At 39.8% G+C, this 22041-nt stretch overlaps 1 long non-coding RNA gene across 4 annotated transcripts; it reads right to left on the reverse strand.

Annotated features, from left to right (window-relative positions):
• Positions 1-7854: 7854 nt before the first annotated feature.
• Positions 7855-17374, reverse strand: LOC119542216. Of its 4 annotated transcripts, XR_005218439.1 has the most exons (5): positions 16726-16959; positions 16270-16364; positions 10075-10301; positions 8914-9093; positions 7855-7929 (listed from the first exon to the last, which is right to left on the reverse strand). It is a non-coding gene; the product is annotated as an uncharacterized LOC119542216 (long non-coding RNA). The 4 variants fall into 4 exon arrangements; XR_005218440.1 differs by lacking the exons at positions 16270-16364; positions 16726-16959 and adding an exon at positions 17317-17374; XR_005218438.1 differs by having other exon boundaries at positions 16270-16959.
• Between the last annotated feature and the right edge of the window lie 4667 nt (positions 17375-22041).

Below are 22041 nucleotides of genomic sequence, written 5' to 3' on the forward strand. Positions count from 1 at the left end.
GTCTGTTATGATGGAGGGTGCCTATTTACAATTTCTACTATAAATTATACAGTCTGGGCACAAGGGGCAAGATGGCGGCATAGAGAAGCATGGAAGCTAAGTAGTCCCCCTGGAACAACTACAAAAAACCAGAAACAACTAGTAAATAATCCAGAATAACTGCGGGGGGACAAACGAGACCATCCACTCATCATGCAAAGCCTCGTGGTGCCAGAGAGAAGCTCTCTCCCAGCAAGTGAATATAGCTCAGCTGAGCTCCAACTGGGGTTTTAAGTAGCGAGTGTGAACTGCTCACTACAGGTACGAATCCCCAAAAAACAGACAGAGGCTTTGGGTGACGACTGACCTTGGAGAGCCAGAGGGTCGCCTCGGACTGGGTCTGAAAGGGACTATCTGTTTCTTTTTTTGGCTCAGTGGAGAAAGTCCCAGTCATTTTCAGTTTCCAGGGCTGTGACTCTGGGAAGGGTGGAGACAGCCAAGCAGAGAGAGAGAGAGACCATTGAAATGCTAATGACCTCCACCTGGGGTGTCTGTCTTCTATAGGAGGAAAGGGGTGGGGCCCTTTCCATTCAGAACCAGACCCCAGAGCCCGGGGGAACACGGCCATACCTCCTCACACCAGTCAAGAATTATAGGCTAACAGGCGTCACCTGCTGGGCAGAAAAGCACAGTGACCTGAGGCATCACAGGGTGGAGCAATTTTCTAAGACACACCGGCAGGGAAACAAGATACTGAATATTTCTTCCCTCTGGGACCTGAGCCTGTTCTGGTCTGGGAAAACCTGATTTGGATAACCAAGGAAACCATGCCTAGACAACAGAAAATTACAACCTACACTAAGAAAAACAAAGTTATGGCCCAGTCAAAGGAACAAATGTACACTTCAACTGAGATACAGGAATTTAAACAACTAATGCTAAATCAATTCAAAAAGTTTAGAGAAGATATTGCAAAAGAGATAGAGGCTATAAAGGAAACACTGGGCATATATAAGGCAGAAATCACAAGTTCAAAAAAACAACTAGTAGAATCTATGGAAATGAAAGGCACAACACAAGAGATGAAAGACACAATGGAAACATACAACAGCAGATCTCAAGAGGCACAAGAAAACACTCAGGAACGGGAGAACAAAACACCTGAAAGCCTACACACAAAGGAGCAGATGGAGGAAAGAATGAAAAAATATGAGCAACGTCTCCGGGAACTCAAGGATGAAACAAAGCACAATATGTACATATCATTGGTGTCCCAGAAGGAAAAGAGAAGGGAAAAGGGGAAGAAGCAATAATAGAGGAAATAATTAATGAAAATTTCCCATCTCTTATGAAAGACATAAAATTACAGATCCAAGAAGCGCAGCGTACTCCAAACAGAAGAGATATGAAAAGGCCTAAGCCAAGACACTTAATAATCAGATTATCAAATGTCAAAGACAAAGAGAGAATCCTGAAAGCAGCAAGAGAAAAGCGATCCATTACATACAAAGGAAGCTTAATAAGACTATGTGCGGATCTCTCAGCAGAAACCATGGAGGCAAGAAGGAAGCGGTGTAATATATTTAAGATACTGAAAGAGAAAAACCGCCAACCAAGAATCCTATATCCAGCAAAGCTGTCCTTCAAATATGAGGGAGAGCTCAAAATATTTTCCGACAAACAGACAATGAGAGACTTTGTGAACAAGACACCTGTCCTACAGGAAATACTAAAGGGAGCACTACAGAGTGATAGAAGACAGGAGTGCGTGGTTTGGAACACAATTTTGGGAGATGGTAGCATAGCAATGTAAGTACACTGAACAAAGGTAACTATGAATATGGTTGAGAGAGGAAGGTTGGGAGCATGTGAGACACCACAAGAAAGGAGGAAAGATAAAGACTGGGACTGTGTAACTTGGTGAAATCTAGAGTATTCAACAATTGTGATAAAATGTACAAATATGTTCTTTCACGAGGGAGAACAAGCAAATGTCAACCTTGCAAGGTGTTAAAAATGGGGAGGCATTGGGGGAGGGATGCAATCAGCATAAACTAGAGACTGTAACTAATAGAATCATTGTATTATGCTTCCTTAATGTAACAAAGGTGATATACCAAGGTAAATGCAGATAAGAGGAGGGAATGGGGAGGCATGTTAGACATTTGACATTGGTGGTATTGTCTGATTCTTTATTCTACTTTGATTTAAGGTTATTTTTCCTTTTGCTGCTTCCTAGCTGTCATTTTTTTTTTCCTCTTTCTTTTGCCTCTCTACCTTCTTTGACTCTCCCTCCTGCCTTGTGGAAGAAATACAGATGCCTTTATATAGATAGTGGTGAAGATGGTGAACACATAAATATATGACCATACAGAGAACCACTGATTATTTACTTAGGATGGAATGTATGGTGAGTGAACAAAACCAAATTAAAAATAAAAATGGGTTGATGACAAAACCTCGAGGGCAATATACTGAGTGAAATAAGCCAGACACATAAGGACAATTATGCAGGGTCTCACTGACAGGAACTAATTATAATATGTAAACTCATAGACATGAAATATAAGGCACCAAGATATAGGACGAGGCTTAAGAATGGGGAGTGGTTGCTTACTATGAGCAGAATGTTCAACTAGGATGAACTTAAATGTTTGGAAATGAACAGGGGTGTTGGTAGCAAGATGTGAGAATAACTAACAGCACCGAATGGGGTGTGAATGGAGTGGAAAGGGGAAGCTCAGAGTCATATATGTCACCAGAAGGAAAGTTGGAGGTCAAAAGATGGGAATGTATAAAACTGAATCCTATGGTGGGCAATGTCCATGATCAACTGTACAAATACTAGAAATCGCTTCCATGAACCAGAACAAATGTATGACAATACAATTAGAAGTTAATAATAGAGGGGCATATAGGGAAGAAATATATACCGATTGTAAACTATATACTTACTACAGGTAGTAGTATTTCAACATTTTTTCATAAACAGTAACAAATGTACTATACCAATACTACGAGTCAACAATTGAGGGGGGTTGGTTAGGGATAGGGGAGGATTAGAGTTTCCTTTTCTTTTTTTCTTTTTTCATCTTTCACTTTATTTCTTGTCTGGAGTAATGAAAAGTTTCCAAAAATTGAACAAAAATTAAGTGTGGTGATGGATGCACAGCTGTATGAGGGTACCCAGGGGCAAGTGATTGTACACTTTGGATCTTTGGATAACTGTATGGTATCTGAACAATCCCCCAAAAAATGAAGAAAAACAAAAGGTCAAAAAAAAATTATACATTCTGAGTAAGGAATAAAATGTTCTTAGGTTGCTGGGCCCATGTGAACATTAGCTTTCTGATGGAGAATCTGCCTAGTGATCCTACAATCCTAATGTGGTGGCCTTAGCTTTCTGATGGAGAGTCTGCCTAGTGATCCTACAATCCTAATGTGGTGGCCTTGGCTGCTTCAGGCATGCCTCCAAGACTGCAGTTAGGGCTTTTCAACCTCAATTGGTTCAGCTGGTGTGTAGTTTTCTTTCTTTCCCTTGTTCCCCAAATTCGCAAGCTCGTTTCTTCTTAAATGCTCCATGAGATGATGCATGAATGCATTTTATTTCCTCAATGGAAATGTAGATACTGCACAGATGTTAGAATTGAAATTACCAGGTGGTACTTGGAAGCAGGAATTAAGATGCTGTTACCAGGGTAATCACACATTCTACCAGCTCTGGGAAGAGCTGCCATGCTTCCTATAGTCTAAAGGAATTTTTTTTACCAAAAGGATTGGTATATATATGAAAATTTGCTATTTTAAAAAGAATACCCATTTTTTCATAAACAAGTCATATATATTTTTATTACTCATATGCCGAAAAAGAAATTTTACCTTTCCAGGACATTAGGACTTATATTTCCTTTACCAAAGAAACTGCATGGATCCAATAATAACCAATATTTTATGCCATCATAGTGTACTGGTGTCTCACTTTATACATTAGACAGATTTGTCGTAAATATGCAATGAGATCTTACTATTTAAAGAAACACCACTGTGAATTCTGTGAGGAAATACATTTACAGAATGTATAAAATTCATTGGTTAAATAAAAGCCTTATTTCTATTTACAGTAGCATCTCAGAGGTGTAGAGCCTAACCTTCTAAAACCCTCAGTACCCTAAAGTAACACTGTGCCTGACAGACATCTCTAGGATGGTTTGGCACCTCACTGGCAAGGAAGAAGCAGTCCGGGAATAACACCCAGAACATAACAAAGAGAAGGCAATGACGCAAATGTTTTTCTTTCTTTCCCTCATTCTTTCCCTCTTTCTTTCCTTCTTTCTCTTTCCCTTTCTTTCTCTCTCTCTTTTCCCTTTCCTCCCTTCCCCAATCTCTCTCTCTCCTTCCTCCCTTCCTTCCTTCCTTCCACCAAAAACTATTAACTGACCTCCTCCTTTGCACTAGGAAGTGAGGCAGGTGCCAGGAGAATTTCTCCAGGAGTTATACCCAGCCGTGGAGCTGTAGGTAGTATGGTAGGCTCATCTTCAACTGTACTAGATTTTGTCTAATTGTTTTCCAAATTGGTAGGGCCTGTGAAATACTCCCACGAGCAATGCATACTATCCCTCCTTGCTCTACATCCTCACCCAACACTTGGTCTCTTCTGGATGTAAAATCCTACCTTCTCACAGTTTTAATTTCGCAGTTCCCCGGTCACTATGTTCACATGATTATTGGCCATTCAGTTTCCTTTTCTGTGAACTGCTTTTTCACATCTGTGCCGGTTTGAATGTATTGTGTCCCCCAAATGCCATTATCTTTGTAGTCTTGTCAGGGCAGACGTTTGGTGCTGGTTAGATTTGCTTGGAATGTGCCCCACCCAGCTGTGGGTAATGATTTGGATGAGATGTTCCCATGGAGGCGTGGCCCCGCCCATTCAGGGTGGGCCTTGATCAGTGGAGCTATATAAATGAGCTGACTCAGAGAGAGGAAACTGAGTGCAGCTGGGAGTGATGTTTTGAAGAGGAGCAAGCTTGCTAGAGAGGAACGTCCGGGGAGAAAGCCGTTTTGAGGCTGGAGCTTTGGAGCAGACGCCAGCTGCCTTCCCAGCTAGCAGAGGTTTTCCGGACGCCATTGGCCATCCTCCAGTGAAGGTACCCGATTGCTGAGGTGTTACCTTGGACGCTTTGTGGCCTTAAGACTGTAACTGTGTAGTGAAATAAACCCCCGTTTTATAAAAGCCTATCCATCTCTGGTGTTTTGCATTCTGCAGCATTAGCAAACTAGAACAACATCCTTTATCCATCTTTCTATTGAGTCTTTTTCTAAATGATTTAAAGGAATTCTTTATATAGTTATACACATGAATTTTTATATGTGATAATTCTTTTTCCCCTCTTTCACTTGTACTTTCACTTGTTTATGGTGCATTTTAATCACAGAAGTTTCAAATTTTAATGCAGTCAAGTTTATAAATCTTTTCCTTTATAGTTTGTGTGTTCTGTACATTGCTTAAGAAATACTGTCCTATACCAAAGTTAAAAGATATTTTCCTTTAGAAGTTTAAAAATTGTGTTTTTCACATTTGTGCAGTGTTAGTCAGGGATCTAATTTTTGTTCCCCATATAGATGACCAATTGTACCAGAACCAGTTACCAAATAATCAAACTTTTCCCCAATATGACCTCTCCTTTATGTTATTTATACATACATATAGATGTTTCTAAATTGTCCATTCTGTTTCATCAGCGAATATGTCTATCCCTTTGCATTACTACACTGCCTTGATTACTATGGCTTTATAATGAGTCTTGAAATCTATTAAAGCAAAGATCTTCACCTTGTTCTTTTTCAAAATTATCTTAACTAATTTTGGAGCCATGACTCTTCTATGTAAAATTTAGAATTGGTTTGTTGAACTGCTTTATTCTTGTGTACTTTATTTTATGGGTTATACAGCTGAATTTTTACATACAAAGGTTAATCAGAAAATATACAGTCTGAGAGTTGGGAGTTTCACTGCTAACTAAGTTATAGATATAAATAGATTCTAAAAATGGCATATGCCCAAATCATATCAAAAAAATGATTGCTGTATGATTTTCGTTGATTATGAATATTAATAGACTTTCCTCAGTAAGAAACTTAGCCAATCTCACTCTGCTTTGTATAATCCTACCATCAGCACTCAGTGGATAATAATTCTTTTGCCTCCTGATCAATGTCAGTGGCTGGCAGCAGCTTCCACAATTCCTGAAAACACAGGAGGAAGCAACCACTGACTGATGCCAGTGTGTGGAGTAGTATTTTAAAACGCACCCCTCCATCTACTCTGCTTCCCTAGCACTTCGAAGCTTCCTGTGCCCTTAGGAGTCCTTAATATGAACCACACTTCTGAGATAGGATTCTAAGGCTTTCAATACCTTCAAGAATCTTTAGGTTTATCACTGCCTCAATGGCAAATGCATGCTCCTTGGAGAACCAAGGTAATGAATGTTATATGCGTCTTCACATGCCTTTCATATGTTTACTATAGAAAATGTATTTTTTAAATCACAATAACTTAGAAACACAATAGCTATTTCTGTCTTCATCAAATTCTGGGCATGAACATTGAGCACATTTTATGCATTAAGCAGTGTGCTAGGTACTTCGCATACCTTATTTCAGATAATCCTTCCAGCAGTATTGCAAGGGAAGTGACATAATTCTCAACTTACAGATGAGGAAACTGAAGATCACCGAAGTTATGTGTATTCCTGATGTAAATGTAGTAACTAGCATTGAGTAGTAAGGTGAAGATCCAAACCCAGATCTTTTTGGACTCCAAAGTTCATGTTCCTTCTACTATACCACTTCAGACTATGTCAAAACGTTCTAATTTAAAACAATAAACATACTGTGACTGTTTGCATTTAGGATGCCATTTTCCTATATGATGAACCATTCAGTCATTTATTTGAAATTTACTAAATGTCTATTATTATACCAGGCCCTGGTTATTCTTAAAAGTCGTTCAAACTAAGCTGATTGTCAACACACCCTGAAAAAAAAAGGTTAAAAATGGTGAAAATGCCAAATTAGCTGGGGCACATGATAAGCAAAACAAAACAGAAATTCAAGGTCTCCCACTACTTTGAAAGGCAGCAGATATGCTAATTACTGTTAGTTTTGCTCAAGAGTTGTTTATTCTCCTTGTCTGGTCAGAGCTAAAAACCCCAAGAATTTTAAATCATTCCATAAGAGTCTCCTAATAGGTTAGGACAAATCCACAGGCTAGCTATCTATGTAGATATTTCCTAATTTATGCCACCGCAAATGGACTATGCTATACATATTTAAGCAAGAAAGGATGCTTTAAGATTTTAGAAAATATGGGGACAAATCTATTTATTTAATTAATAAAAGGTGAAAAGCTTCATTCTCTTCCTGTACCCTTTGTGGGTCTCAGAAAATTGGTTTTCTAGTTTGTAAAAATGGAGAAAATTGTAATTAATCCATCACAAAATATCACAATGATTAAATGTGTTAATGCATTTGAAAAGTGCTTTGGGAACCGTAATGAATTGAGTACATGTTACTTATTATTAGATAAAAGTTTGATCATCAAAACAACTTTCACTAGGGCTGTGCTTATACCATAAGTGAGTCAAAAGAGCAGAGTTCCTACTAATTTCAGAATGATAAAGATTCAAGGCAGGAGCTGGGAATAGAAATGAAAAGTTTCTAAATGAAAAGAGACAAGAACAACACATTGGAAATTATTTCAAGTTTCCTAAGAATAAAAGTAAATATATTTGAAACAATAAAACCCCTCAGTGCCTTTTTGAAACTGTAATAGAAGAATATGGGGAGATAATGTCAAAGAATCAAGATTTTCTGCTATCATTGGTTGAAGTCCAAACTTTAATGTGATTTTAATCCACCGCATGTCCAATGAGGAATTTAACTGTCATAAAACTGAAAAAAAAAAAAACAAAAAACCTCGATGAGAAACAAAGACCAAAACCCACAAATATGAAGGCACTCCTGACTTGTTTCTATGTCAAAAGACTGACTGGTTTTTAGCTAGGGCCTTTTCTGAGCACTCGGTCTTTCAGTTATAGATTGTGAACCAATGGAAGAAAATAAAATGCATCATTTTAGATCTTAAGAGCATGTAGAAAAAAAGCATATCATTACAGCAATATGACTCACTGCTAAAAAGGATGAATATACTGGTGGCTTTTCCTTTGTTTCCAGAATCATGTAAGTTCAGCAGGACCTTAACCCTAAATTAAGTGGCTTAATAAAACCTCTAATAGAGAACAATTCTGAACAGTCAACAAGATGCTTGTGGATCATCTTAAGTAGTAATTAATTGTCCACTGGATTCAATGGAAAAAACCACTGAACTACATCTTTTTCAAGCTCCAACTATTTAAGTAGACTAAGACTCAACAGAGTGAACAACATATCTCCTAAGTTGAAGCACAGGAAGTAAAATATAAAATCTTGTTTTGGGGGTTATCACATCCAATGTGCAGTTGGTCACTGGTCCAAGTCATGGGTGAAGGGGTGAATGGGGCTGAAATCCAACCTATACTCCACCTGTCAAGTCCTGTACTGTGGAATGGGCCTGCACTAGCCAGGAGGAAGGGGGCTGTCTCCTAGCAAAAGGCCCTGGGAGTCAGAAAGGCACAACAGTAATTCTAAGAGCAATTCTTCTAATTCCCACAAAAGTGCTGTACAGGCTGGGAGGTCCTGCTTGTCTTCTAAACACTGACTCAGTAATGACTCCTTACATGAATTAGGGAAAGTCATAACTTCTACATTTCGTTGAAGTAAACTTCACATTGTTAAATGAGAAATGCTTGACAATTCATAGTCCATCTGCTGATGGATGACACCAAAGGTTTTATTCAGGAAATACTATAAACAAATAATTATCTATCTAGGCCCTACCTTGAGGATTTAAGCAATGGTATTTATACTCAGCTGTTTTCTTCATCTTCTTGTCATTCAACTTTAACCCCAGTTGGATGGAAGCACCTAAACCTTTCAGGACAGGTGAGTAGTCTCCAAGATCATTTTTCTTTTAACTTTAGTGATTTGTTGCTCAACTGCTGCTTGATGTTAGAATCTCTGAAATGGCAAAGACAAAATATGAAATTTTTTGTTTGTTTAAGCTAATACTTGCATAGGGTTAATATGTGCCAGGCATGTTCTAAGTGCTTTCTTTGCAAGAACAGACACATTAAATTCTCATACCCTAGGTACTATTTATTGTTCCTCCTTTATATTTAAGAAGACCAAAGCACACTGCTGGTAAAAAGCAGAATGAGGAATCAAGCTAGGCAGTCTGGATCCAGAGCCCATACTCATGTCTAGATTGACTCACTGTAGTTGCACTTGACATGGGGTGAGCTGTGTGAGCCCACCAAAAGAGATCCTGAAGCCCTAACTCCTTGTTCCAGTTTACTAATGCTGCCATTATGCAAAATACCAGAAATGGATTGGCTTTGATAAAGGGGGTTTATTTGGTTACGCAGTTACAGGCTTAAGGCCATAAAGGTCCAAGGTAAGGCATCAACAATCGGGTGCCTTCACTGGAGAAAGGCCATTGGCATCCAGAAAACCTCTGTGAGCTGGGAAGGCATGTGGCTGGTGTCTGCTTGCTCCCAGGTTGCATTTCAAAATGGCGTACTCCAAAATGTCTCTGTTTCAGCCTCTTGGGGCAAACTCTGGGCTAGTACCTCCAAAGCATCAGCAAAACTCTGCTTTCAATGGCCATCTTCAAAATGTCTCTGTAAGTTGCAACTATCTCCAAAATGTCACTCTCAGTTGCTCTGAGATCCTTCTGTCTGTGAACTCCTTTACAGGACTCCAGTGATCGAATTAATACCCACCCTGAATGGGCAGGGTAACACCTCCATGTAAATTATCCAATCAAACATTTCACTCACAGTTGATTGAGTCACATCTCCATGAAACATGCAATCAAAGAATTCCAACCTAATCAACACTAATACATTTGTCCCAACAAGACTGCATCAAAAAACATGGCATTTTCTGGGGGACATAATATAGGCAAACTGACACACTCCTCATACCTGTAAATGTTACCTTATTTGGAAGCAGGATCTTTGAAGACATATTCACGTTAAGATGTGGTTATACTGAATTAAGGTAGGCACTAATCCAATGACAGGTATCCTTTCAAGAAGAGGAGAGACACAGGGAAAAGAAGGTCATATGAAGATAGAAGCAGAGATTGAAGTGAAGCCTTCAGAACTGTGAGACAAATTTCTGACGTTTTAAGCCACTAGTTTGTGGTACTTGTCAAAGCAGCCCTAGAAAAGTAAGACATCACTTTAGTTCCAACAAAACAGAACCTCTGACAAATGTTTTACAATATTCCTATCCAGTGGATAATGCCTGCCTGAGGTCAAAGCCTTTGACAAACAAATGCTGCGGTCCTTGAAGCCAGACATATAACTCCTAAATTTTTAAAAGTACATTTTAATATCTTATCAAAAGAGCCTACTAAAATGCAATATTCTCAACTAATGTAAGCAAGGACCATGAAAGTTTCCATGTATTTAACAGAAAATATAAATGTTGTAGATTATCTGAAATATTTGAAAGCAAAAGGAAATGCTCTCAGTTCCCCATCTTCCAGAACCAAATGATGCAAAAATCCCATGCTCTTAATAATAATGTAAATTTCACATCAGTGAAAAATCATTCTCCACTTTTTCTTTTCAACTTCTTTTATAAAATCAGATTACAAAGCTTATGAAATAACTCTCACAATGGCTATTGTTGCAGCTTGACCTATTAGAGAAAGAGAATTAGAATATTGCCTCTTAGATATATTTTCTCTTTATTTTTATCTAACGAGATTTCCAGAACAAAGAAACTTGGTGAATATTAAACCATTACTTCAAATGAACTTCTGATCCTTGTCAAAGATATATGTAATTACATGAAGGTATGTGTAAATAGATACGTTATAAATGATTATAATCAATACCCTTTAATTTGAAACATACTGTAAGTTACAATTAACTTAGAATCAACCCAGCAAAGTAACATAGGAATGACAAGTTAACTAACTTCTGTAATCCAAAAATCTGAAAGTGAATTTCAGCCTAATGGGTTAAAAAATAAGTACTAGGTACTTGCTGAAAGCACATCTGGAATCACTTTATCCTGAAATTACAGCTTGCCCCCACTGAAATGTGTGTGTATTTCTCCTGGACTTAACCCCCTTTCAGTAGCAAGTTCAAATTCCAGAACAGCTTGTCCAGGGACCATGTTGGCAGGAATGTGCTTGTCTTGGAAACCTGTGGACCAAAATATGCTCATGCCTAGGAAAAGCAGATCCTGCAGATAAGAGGGGCCAGCCAATCAGTATTCTCCAATGTCACGGAACTGCAGGTTCTCATATTCGTATCCTCTTTCCAATATCAAGCCCATATTCTTTACAGCGCTGCTGATAAGGCAATAAGAAAATGAAGTTGTAACGAGTCCACCAAACCCCAAACAGAACAAGACTTTTTGGGAGAGGCATTTGGGAAAAAGAGGGGCAATTTTTCACAATAGCATTGATGAAGCACGTGAATTTGCCATAGATTTTATGATTGTTAATTCACAAGTTTTCTGGAGGAAATGGATTTATCTATCAACTAATTAACTAAATTTCCCAATTCCCTTGGCATGACACTATAAAGTGGAATGAGGAGGCAGGAGACCTGGGTTCTACTTCCAGTCTTGTCACTAACCAGCCATTCAACCAGTGATGTCATTTCCCTGTCTGATCTCCATCCATAACATGAGGAAGTTAGCAAAATAATCTCTAGAGTTCCTTCAATTTAGAATCTATCCTACAACTCTAAGTTTTCTGCAGAACCTGAAATAAATATACATGTATTACAGAGATATAAATATATATCAGTATACATTATATGCATATTGTAGAACGATGAAGGTGATGAGGGCTGTTGTAGGGCTGACAGATATTATCTATATAGATATAGATAATACAGAGATAGAGACAGAATGCAACCTATTGAGGATTAAACAAGACATGAAAATCTAGACACTTCTGCACCGTTCAGAGACAATTCTCTAGTTATCATTTCCTACCCACACAGACCACAAAAACAGGCCTTGAGTTGCTATCACTTATATCCTTTAGTCTCTCTCATATTCTTCCCTCTTCCTAACTACTGTCATACCAAATGAGGTATGATATAGTGCAGAGATTTGCAAAACTATACAACAGCATCATTCGTCTCCCTAAATTTTTTTTTATTTTGAGGAATATAGTTATTTTTCATTTTTAAAATGGGCTTATTATTTTTAAATGGATTAGTAACTATTTTGTTAATGTCAGTTTTAATTTCTAATATGGTAAATATTGGTAGCTATAACCCCCATAAACAAAACTCTAGTGCAAGACAGTCCAAAGACCAAAAAGTTTGGGAACTGCTAGTGCAGTGGTTAGAGGCACAAACTCCAAAGCCAGGCTGAATTAAAACCTCAGTTCTACCACTAATGAGTTGTGTGACATTTGGGTGCAGTTGTTCAACATTTATCTGTGGCTCAGTTTCCTCGTCAATCAAATGGGGATAATAATACTTACCTCATAGGCTGGTCATGAGACTTAAATGAGTTAATACATGCAGTATACTTTTGAACTATGCATGTTATCCATCATTCTTTTGGTGCTCTTACCTTGCTCTTCACCCACCTCCACTCCCCTGTTCATTCTCGCTCTCTCTCAATCTCTCTCTCTCTCTCTCTGTCTCTCTCTCTCTCTCTCTCTCTCTCTCTCTCTCTCTCTCTGTGCGTGTGTGTGTGTGTGTGTGTGTGTGTGTGTGTGTGTGTGCCCCGCGCGCGCGTGCTTGTTTTGTTTTGGTTTGGTTTGGTTTCGTTTGGTCTAGTCTCTCTACAGCAAGTAGTTGTAACTGCATTGCTTCTCCCAAAGCTAAAGGTGTAGCTGCCCCCTCTTCCATAACTACAACCATCACTTTCCAACTCCTGTGTGGTGACACAGCCAGTTTGGAATTCACCCTTCTCATAAGCTCCATCAGCAAAAGACAAGTGGAAAATCAAAGTAAGCAACGTCAAGTTTTTAAAAACATGCTATGTCAGATGAATTCCAATGTAAAGTAGAAACTTTAGCCTTAGGAATAATCAATGAAACACAAGAAGGAAGTAGAAAAACAATGCAAGCAATTACATTCATTCCTTAAAGGAAAAGGTGATATTTACTGAAGTTCCTTCCAAATTTTGAACTGTTTCCTTTCACAGCCTTCCATCTCCTTTTTTAATCTCTCTTCAGCCTCCCAGAGCACCCACCCCCGATTCTACCAAGAATCTTCAAGCCCTCAATCTGCTTAAATAATCTGATGGACCAGATTCCTATCATGTACACCTGACTGACAACCATTTAACCTTCCAAAGGGGCTGTGTTTTATTAATATTTATAATCATAATCCCTGGCATTTATATTCATTTTTAACCTATAAAGTATTTTCACATAATTTTTCCTGTAATCCTTGACACTTAGCATGTATTATTCCTATTTTACAGCTTAGGAAACTGGTTCTCAAAGAAAACAGCAAACCTGCCCAAGATCACAAAACTTTGAATTGACAGAACTGAAGCTGAAGCACAAATGAAACTGGAGAGGAAGGCACATCGGAAAGGGGCGGGGCAGGGGGAAAGGGGCAGTGGGGAGGAAAGAGACTATTTTTGTCAGGGGGTTACCACTTAAGCAAATTTGCTCTACTGTGGAAAAAACCTCTACTAATTCCACCTGAGGTTTTCACAGATTCTTCATTGCCTCTGCAACTCAAGCTATACATTCTCTAAGAATTCCAATATTATTATTTTTATTTATTTTCTTTTATTTGTTTAGCTACCTTGGCAGTACTGTCCTAAAGAGGAGTTTAAAGACGGTACACCCAGTGTATTTTTTATTTTGACCACTTCTGAATAGAGTGTTTATAAATTGAAAACTGTCTGTATTGCATGTGTGATGTCACTAAATATATATTTGTTCTGTACAAAACTATCTGGCATTTGTCCTTTACCAACATTACTGTGTATTTTAGTTTCTAAATCATGCAAGCTTAAAAAACACAGCCAAATCTACTGAATGTCAGACTTGTGCAGTGACTCAAGTTGATTACAGTACTTTTAAATGGAAAAAAATTAAGCTTCATGAAGGATCAGTTGAGGTGAAAATTTGCTTTAAAGGAATTCAAAGAGTATTCCTCTTCAATCATCAGTTCTCCTGAATATGTTTAAATATACATTAATTTAAACAGAGCTGTTTAGGAAGAAAATTTTATCCATATGAAATAACAGACCTTTGAAACATGAATGTGATGTTCTTTCTGTGTAAGGTTGCTGCTACTAAGCATTCTGAAATGTTTTTTTGCAATAATGATATAATTAGGCTAATAAGATTATAGTCTTTTACCTATATATTTTTCATATATAAGGTGGCCCTGTCCAGGAGAATTTTCTGCAATGATTGAAATGTCTGTATCAGTGCTGTCCACTATAGTAGCTACTAGTCACATGTGGCAAATAATGAAACGTAGCTAATGCTACTGAGGAAATGCATGTTAGTGGCTATGTATTGGACAGCACAGTTTTAACGTCTCTTTTAGCAGAAGAAAAAAAAAATCCTATGATTCTATCAATCTAAAGACCCAAATTGTAAGGTCAGGATTAAGGAAGGTTGTAGTTATTAAACCTATAATCCTTAATTGAGTGCTGAAATAAAGCAAGCTAACTAGACAGAGGGGTTTTGTTTTCATTACTCTTATTTAAGAACTATCAAAAAACTATTATTGTGCAAAATAACATGTAAAGATTGTGGAGGAGTGTGATATATACAAACTCAAATCAAATCCCTAGCCTTGTGCAGTTTATAGCAAGTGGTAAAAAGACATATACAAAGAATACAAGGAAATGTGAAAAAGGAGGGAAGTGGTGGGAATTGTTCATTATGGACCAAGACTGGATACAGACTATTTTGCTGACTGGAATACGGTTCTCACCGATTTCTGTTAAATCCCAATTCAGTGCTAGTCATGTAAAATCATTCTTTTCACAAGTATTGCTGAGTTCCACCTCCAGAACAAACAACTGTGCCAAGCTCTGGGCATACTGTTGTGCCAGGTGGAATGCCTGCCCCTCAGAAGTTAAGAATCTCCTGGGAGGTATTGCCCACAGGAACAGGCAACAAGAATACGATGTAGCAACTTCCACCAAAGGGGTAGACTCTGTGCCACAAGAACACAGAGAAGAGGCTCCTAACCTCTTTTTGCAGACCAGGCAGGAGAGGGTTCCAGACAGAAAAAGAGCAGTTTCTCCTTATCGAATCTATCCAATATTTATGTTTCACTTGGAAATTTCCTTTTCATCTGGCATTAAGTCACCAGCTTTTTCAAGGGTGTTCACTTCTTGGGTACATTCCAATCAATAAGTATTTACTGACAATTGAAGAACATCATCCTTATTTTCCAGGAGGCAAAAGGCAATATGAAGGGAAACACTTCTCCTGAGAAAAATAAGTTCCTGGGTCAAATACTTCAATAATCTTCCATTTAAGAACAGTGTAGTACCTCCCTGGAATGCATGATTTCTTCCTAAGAGTTTCTTTATAAACTTGTGTGTTTTTCTATCCAAACTGAATTTAGATATCTAAATATCTCTGAAATAAACTTCAAGAAAGCGAAATAAATACAAAAGGGAGGAAGGAAAAAAATTTCATCAAAACATAAATAGTCTAAACAATTAATTTTATTTATAGGGAATTCCTATAGCATAGTGACCACAATTGGATGTGCCTGGGACAGCTCTGCATTCAAATCCCAGTTCCTCCACTTACAGTCTGGATGGCCTTGGGCAAGTTATTTAACTTCTCCATATGTCAATTTTCTCATCTATAAAAGGTGGAAAGTGGGATAAATAATAGCCCCTACCTCACAGAGTCGATGTGAGAATTAAATACTCACATACTTATAAAAAACTTAAAGCAGTGCCTGCTCCAGCACTATATGAATATTAGCTCTTCTTTTTAACAGAAAACCAGCAGAAAATACACATAATTCTGGAGGAGAAACTAAAGTAAATTGGAAAAAAAGGGAAATTCGGCAAGTTCAGCTGCTCTCTCTAGTCTGTTTTGCCTCAAGGTGGGGATAAGAAAAAAAGGACCCCAGGAAGCCGTGAAGAAACCTGAACAGAGCACTCAGTGCTTTTCCCCATCAAGATAGCTGGTAAACAAACTCTTACCTTTCTAATTAAGGCTAGCATTTTTTTTTAAACTTTGCTTCCAAGATTTTGATGGAATGACTCGAGAGAAAAAGGTCACAATTTCTAGAAAGAACCTAAAAAGACATGAAAGATGCAGAGGTTTGAGCGTTTCTGTCACAAATATTTCCTTAAAAGAGTGGGATATAGGGCGTGGTGCCCGCACAATGTCTATTCAACACACGAGAAAATTAAGAGCAAATCTTTGGTATGCTGATTTCCAAAACGGGGAACCAACTGGATCCAACAGCACTCCAAATCCCACGTTCACGGAAGTCCTAAGGGTTTTCTCTTGGGTCGGGGGGTTTAATCTGTGAAAATTTTAGGGCTTTTGTAACTCCCAGGAAACAGATAATGGGCCAAGGCCGCGCCCCCTCGTCCCTCTCTCCCGTGCACGCTTTTCCACAGCCACAGTTCTCCACGCCAGGAGCCACGTACACAAGCACGGACAGATGCCAACAGGGCGTGACCGTTTTCCAGGCTGCAACCTCCAGAAGTAGGGAGTCCCAAAGCGGCGCGGCGCGTTCGCGAAAGCTCTGGGGGGCCTGAAGGCCACCACACGGCTTTCCTCAAAACACACTGGAATTAGCCCTGACGTTTTAGGGCTCTCTAGGTTTTCCGGTGCCGCCGGCGCACACTCTGCAGTCTCCAAGCCCCCCGGGGCTAGACGCGAGGGGGCGTGGGTGGTGGTGGGGGCTGCTGCCTGCCCACCCCACAAACCCTGCTGCAAAGCAGAGGCTGACCCGTGCCTCAGTACCTCCTGGACTCCACACCCACACCCGCCCCGTTCTTTTCTTCTCTCCCTCCCCGTCGCTACCCAGTCACTTCCTTCCACCTCCGCCCGTCTTTCCCTCAGCGCCCGTTTCCCGCTCCCCATTCCCTTTTCCCCTCCTCCCCCTCTCTCTTCCCCCCTCCCTCCTCCCCCTCTCTCTTCCCCCCTCCCTCCTCCCCCTCTCTCTTCCCCCTCCTCCTCCCCTCTTCCCCTTTGCTTGCCCTCCGGGACTCAGTAGGCGGCGCATGGTGAATCACCGTCACGTGGGCGCCGTGTACGCAGGGGGCGGGCAGTGCTGCGGCGGCCGTGGAGCTCCGAGCCTTAGTGGAAAATTTCCGGAGACCTACTGGGTCTGCGCGCCGGAGACCCCACCCGCCGCCTCCTCCCCTCCCTCCCTCGTCGCATTTCGCTGCCCTTCCCCCTCTCTTCCGGCGGCGGCTCAGCTCCGCCACTGCAGAGGTTCTCTTCTCCCACGGGGTCTGCGTTGCGCACTCCCCGCCCGCTGCAGCCCTCCAGGCTGGCGCCGCCCGCGCCGCTCGCCCTCGGGCCGCTCACCCTCGCTTCCTTCGCGCCCGTTCTTGGCGTTCCAGGCGGCGGAGGGCCTTGTCCCCGACCTTGTATGTAGTTGGCTGGTATCTTGAGAGCCTTGGCGCGGCGTCCTGGCGCCTCCGCCTTTGCGTCTGGGGCGCCGCAGCCCCTCCACCCCCGCCACCTCGGACTCGCACTACTCGGGTCCCTTCACACCTCCGGGTGTAAGAGAAAGGAAGAAGACGGTTCAGACAGGCGTCTTGCCTTCTATTCATTTAACGCCTGTGTCGTTTAAACAAAGCACATTCAGGCCCAGTTGGATTTTACCCATCCCCACGTGCCAACCACCAGGAAAACAAAAAGCTCTTTTCCCTATTTCATAGCATTCCTCGCTTAATTTTCCCAACCACGAACAAAATTTACTATTCAGACAGCAACTTTGGGGAGTTTGACCTAATCCACCCAGGGGTGACAAATTGGCGAGCTACACAATGACATTATTTCATTCAAAAGGGGTGTGTTATGCGCGTGGTTCACCTTAAGAAACCACATTGAACAGTTTTAGCGACTGGTTGGTTTTGGAGCTGTCCTCTCTAGTGGATGCTGCTGAAATGAAGAGGGGGTTGAAATATCCAAAACGGAGTTACTTGGATCCCCAGGCATCCTAGACACAAAGTGCCAAAGATTTTGGCCAAAACAGTAGGAGTTTTACCCGAGAAAAGATCTCAGAACCAAGCCCACATATTAAATGCTTTCCATCTAAGAACCAGAATTGCAGGTATGTTAATTTCAATAAATCCCTCTTTCAGTATCTTAGCCCTGGGCAAAGAAAGATCCGGAAACCGACTGGAGGCCAGGAATGTAGGTCCATTTCGATCTATGAGTGTTTTGGGTAGAACGCCATCATTCAGTGGGTGTCATTTGTCTTTAGAGAAGAAAGAACAGCTAACAATTGTAAAAATAAAGACATTTTAAAATTACTCTATTTGGGAATATTGTAAAGGTCTGAAAAAAATTCACGAAAGAATGGAGCATAAGTATGCTACCAAATAAAACTTATTGCATCTTTGCTTTACTAAGTATTTACACACCCTTGTTTTCTAGCTTAATTCTTGATCCTTAGTTTTACTTTGGTAAATTCTGAATAATTTGTAACTAGGTACCTGAGAACCCATATCTGTGAATTTGCTTTCACATGTCACTTTCTAAGCTACTTATTGTTAATTAGCAGCTGTCATTTTACCCAGTGAAAGAACTATGGTCGATAAATCCTTTCTACCACTGTTTTCTTTCACATTCATCAGTATATACTACACCCTAACAAATGGAACATTCCAGGGTCACATGAAATGACCAATGGATACATATCACTAAAATGTGATGGCATATTTCTCAGCTATTCCTCCTCTCCTCCCCCCCCCCCCTTTCATTTGGGGAGGAGATATAAGAAGTAGAATACTGATCCTAGGTCCCTGGAAGGTTCTACAGTCTTGACAGAATTGGATATGTTTATACTAAAATACCTGTAAAACTATTTAAATATTTTAAAATAATTTTTAAGGTTGTATCTGTAGGCACCAACTTTTTCTTTTTCTGGCTGAGAAATGAGACATGCATTTACAAAACACTGATGCTTGCAAATATATAGATTCACAAATAGTGTATTTTTTGTGCATGACTATGTGACCCAATCCTAGCCAATAGAACCTGAGACATCTACAGTAGCAATTCCAGGAAATGTTATCTCTCATAATAAAAAGCGACTCACAGAATTGACACTCTTTTCTTTTTCAGTGGATGTGGTCCTGTCTGCATATGACTTCTGAAACCACCACAGGCAACGTGTGACCATGGTGGGAGACATCTCCAGCAGGTTGAAGCTGTGAGAGAGAAAAGATGGAGAACTCTTAAGTCTTTGACGGGGTTATCAAGGCTGAAAATCAACCCCAGGACTACCCAGTCTACAGACTTCCTATTACATGAGGTAATAAATGTCCTTATTATTTAAGCTATTTTTTTGTTGCATATTCTGTTTCTTGCAATAAAAAGTTTCCTGTTGCTGACAACCTCTCTGTAGTACCCAGGACTGTCCCCAGTGATCCTTGCCTTCTAGTATTTATGCCCATGTAAGGTCCTATCCTACAATCAATTATGGCTTACCATTGGAACTGAAAGAATATGGTGAAAGTGATGATGTGTGACTTCCAAGGCTAGGTCACAAAGGCATCGCAGCTTCCACCTTGGTCTCTTTTTGATAATTTGCTTTGAGTAAACCAGCTACCGTGTCATAAGGACATCAATCAGACTTCTGGAGAAGTTTTATAGAGAAGAACAAAATTGCTGGCATCAACTTGCCAGCATGTGAATGAGCCAGCTTGGAAGTCATATTAGATAATACATTGTCTCCCAGTCCTGGGGAGACTCGAGTTAGTTACTCCTGAATTTATTCATCAAAATGTGTTGCTATGCACTATTCTCAGTACTGGAACTGAGAGTGATCAAAGCAGATTACATCCCTGCCCTCTTGGAGCTTACATTCTAATAAGGGAGACATAAAATAAATAAGTAAATAAATATATTTGACATAATTTCAGGTAGAGATATGTGCTATAATGAAAAAACTTATTTAATTCATTCATATACTCACAAGTACCTTCTTTTTACAAGTGCCTGGGCTGGGTATGATCAGCAAGAGTCTACCATGTAAAGACACTAACAAAATCTAGTATACAAACACACAATCAGAATTGTCACCAAAAGATACTTATAAAGCACTAAGTTCAAAGTAGAATGAGATTAGCTTCAAACAAGACCATCAAATAAAGAAGGATTCATGAAAGGTGTGTTGATACAGAGTAATGGCCTGGAAGAGGAAACTGAGAGCTGATTCCAAGCAGTGGGAACAACTTGAATGGCAGATTATTTATATTGAGGACACAGAGCAATATATTTTGGCAACAGCATAGGATATGAGAAGAGGAATGCATTAGTTATCTATTACCGTGTAAGAAACTACACCAAAACTTAGCTGCTTAAAGCAGCAAACATTTATTATCACATTATTCCTGTGGGTCAGGAATCTAGGCTTGGCTTAACAGGGTTCACTGGCTAAGGTACAAGGTGGGGATGCAGTCATCTCAAGACTTGACTAGGTAGGATCTGCTTCCAAGCTTACCCTGGGACTATTGGCAGGCCTCAGGCCAGAGACATCTGTTCTTTGCCATGTGGGCCTCTCCATAGGACAGTTCACATGATGGCAGCTGGTTACCCTCAAAGGAAATGGGGGGGGGGGGTGGAGAGGGGGGTGGGAGAGACAGAGTCTTTCGGTAAACTAATCTCAGAAGTGGCATGCCATCGCTTTTGCTGAATTCTAATCATTAGAAGCAAGTCACTAGACCCAGCCCACACTCAAGGAGTGGGGATTACAAACGGGCATGAATATCAGGAGGTAGGGTTTATTGGAACCATCTTAGAAGCTACCTACCACAGGAATAATGGAAGATATGATTTGGAAAGGTAGGCCAGGGCAAATCAAAGAAAGCAGTGAATGCCAACCTGAGAACTCTAATCTATTCAGTTGGAAATTTGGAAACAAATTTAATGTTTAAGCCCACTTTAGGCGAATTGAAGTGTTGAATAGATACAATTTTATTTTATTTTTTGGATAGAACGAATTTTGAGGATCATCCTAAGACCAGCTGTTTAACAAGTTGGGGATGTCAATTAGTTACACCCCCAGGAAACAAAATCACTCTATTTTTTTCAGATGATAATGGTCAAATAATTCTTCAGAAGATGGTTATCTACCCTCACAAAACTTCTAACAAACTACCTTGACAGTGCATTCTTGAAAATCCCCATCATTGACAACTGAGATTTGTGATTGTTTTGCTGTTTAAGATAGGCTATAAGATTCATTTTCAGAGACTTTCAAAATTCTTTGACCATAACCCACAGAAGAAAATTTTACATCACAATTCAAAATATACATGTATTTATATATTACTAAAATAAATTTTAAAAAATAATAGTAAGCATTACTTTTATGACATACTGATATTTGTAATTCTATTCTGTTCTATTTCATTAAAGGAAAAAAAGGTGGTGGCAATCCACTGAATTGATCATTATCCACCACTGGGTCCCATTCCACAGTTTGAAAAACACTGTTCTTTTAGAACATAGCCTAGAAATCAAACAAAATCATAGCATTTCTGACCAACAGGTTATTTGGTGGTACAGTTTCCCAGAAACTGGATGAGGACACTGTGTCCCATGCATCCTAGCCCAAAGCACAACAGGCCCAAGTCGGAAGTCACTTGAGTTAGCAGAAGTGTCTCAGATTGGCCAGTGAAAACTTGAATCAAACTGGCGATAGGTTCTGATCATACAGAAGTTCTGATCATACAGAGGTTCTGATCGTACAGAGGTTAGATCAAGATTACAGCTCCCTT

This window comes from Choloepus didactylus, chromosome 8 (genome assembly GCF_015220235.1).
Source record: "Choloepus didactylus isolate mChoDid1 chromosome 8, mChoDid1.pri, whole genome shotgun sequence".
NCBI lineage: Eukaryota > Metazoa > Chordata > Mammalia > Pilosa > Megalonychidae > Choloepus > Choloepus didactylus.